Source organism: Lissotriton helveticus, chromosome 3_1 (genome assembly GCF_964261635.1).
Source record: "Lissotriton helveticus chromosome 3_1, aLisHel1.1, whole genome shotgun sequence".
NCBI classification, from domain to species: domain Eukaryota; kingdom Metazoa; phylum Chordata; class Amphibia; order Caudata; family Salamandridae; genus Lissotriton; species Lissotriton helveticus.
In genome coordinates, this window is record NC_136061.1 from 987,084,196 (window position 1) to 987,086,448 (window position 2,253).

The following is a 2,253-nucleotide window of genomic DNA, read 5'->3' on the forward strand; positions in this document are numbered from 1 at the left end:
GATATTCAACCCTAGTTGTGCCGCCCTTTCCTTCCTGTCACCTGACAGGAAGACACATTCCGCTCGCTTCACATATGAATGACCAACAATCCAGACATTGTTCTTTGTTGGTTCCTGGTCGCCGCTCCGTGCCGATGAATATTGGCGGTGCCCGACGACAAATTCCTCCCCTGCGTAACAGGTCTGAGAAACTGTAAGAGAGCGGAAAAGAGACCAAGCGTGAGTGACAGGTAATCATAGCATGTCAATCCGAACATAACGTTTATAGCAGTCTGACGACCACCTCCCAATTGTCTTCACTCTTTCCACTGGGAGGCCCCCCGCCACCGCCTCAGTTGCTGCCCCAATCCTGAAGGAATGAGATCCAAAATCTCTAGGATCAAGACCCGCTTTTGTAACCCCTATTTCGAACACTCTCCTGAATTGATACCTGGTCAAGGGGCTCCCGTCGGCGTGACAGAGCAACGCCCTGCCTGCAGACCCGACCAATAATCCCATGAGTGATTCCACGTGCCTCACCGGGCAGCACGGGTTGGCGGGGGCCCGCTGCAGAACTATGGTGTGACCCCTAGCTTCTTGATCGGTCTTTGATTTCTGGATAATCACCCACATGGTGTCACCCCTTATCGTCACCCCAGCCTTCTGCAAGCCACCTAGTATGTCAGCCTTAGATCCTGCCACAAGTTCACTAATTCTCAGTGCCCCATAAAATGCCAGGGAGAATGCCGCCCTAAAAAGAAGCACTTCCCACTCTGAGTTACAAACAATCTCCAGCGTGCCCAGTAAGGCTGTTAGCCGGGCCAACCCCATGGGCTTCCTCTTATCCTTCTGGTGTCCCTGAATACGGCGCCATCCCCTTAAAGCCTTGCGTATCATAAATGTATTGGTGGGATCCCGGCAGCCCCTAGCTTGAGCGAAGAATGACACTGCTGCCCTATGTCTAGTTGCCGCTGCCACTGAGCGCCCCTCTTTGTGCATCCATTCTAAATAGGCTGCAAACCCATCCTCCTTCGCCCAAAGCACTTCCCACTGCGGCCCCAAGAAAGAACAATAAGACAGAAACGCCCCTTCGTACGCCGTCTTGGTCCTGGGGGCTAAGCTAGCGACCACGAGGTCTTGTAATCTGGGGCACCAATCTGCCAAAGTACCGCTGGGAAGTGTGCTGGCGAGGGGTCTGCTGTGGGGAGATGTTCCCTGAAAACCTGCATTTTGAAGCGAGAAAGGGAGTCAGCAGCATTGTTTAAAACACCAGGGACATGTTTGGCTCTAAAATTAGCATTCAGTTTAAGGCACCGCAGAACAATCTCTTTGATTAGACGAAGTATGAAAGGACACCGCGCCCCCTGCTGATTGATACATTCCACCACTGTCATGTTATCTGACCAAAACACCACTGATTGGTTACATAGGTGTTCGGGCCAAACCATCAGTGCCACCCATATTGGAAAAAGTTCCAGGAAGCCAATGTTGCCGAGCAAACCCCATGTGTTCCATTCTTCTGGCCATTGTTGAGCGACCCACCTATTCCCTAGGATGGCACCAAAGCCCACACTACCGGCCGCATCAGTCCATAGTCCTAACTCCGCTGACGTAGTGAGCGGACCGGGCCAGACCACCCTACCGTTAAAATCCTCCAGGAATGCCATCCAAATAAGCATATCCTGGCGAATTTCAGACGATAGGCGCGTGCGGTGGTGCTTTTCTCTCAGCCCCTTCATCGCGTGCGCGATGGAGCGAGAGAAGGGGCGAGCCATTGGGATGATTCTTAGTGCGAAATTCAGTTGCCCTACCACCTCCTGTAATTGCTGCAAAGTGACCTTCTCCTTCCGGAGGCATAACTGTAGCGACGTCTTGAATTTGCGCACCTTGTCCTTAGGTAGTCTAAAACATTTCTCCATTGAGTCAATCTCGATGCCCAGAAATTCCAAGCAGGTGGTCGGGCCCACCGTTTTCCCAGGCGCAAGCGGGACCCCAAAAGCCCGCATGAGCACGCAAAATTCCTGCAATGCTAGTGCGCACTCCTGAGAACCCGCTGTACCGAGGAAGAGGAAATCATCTAAGTAATGCATGACCCTTTGATGGCCTGTCACCTGTCTCATGGCCCATTCAAGAAATGAACTAAACATCTCAAAGTAGGCGCAAGAAATAGAACAACCCATAGGCATGCATTTGTCCATGTAGAACCTATCCCTAAAGGTGAAACCTAAAAGATGTTGGTCCGCCGGGTGGACTGGGAGGAGGCGGAAGGCGGAC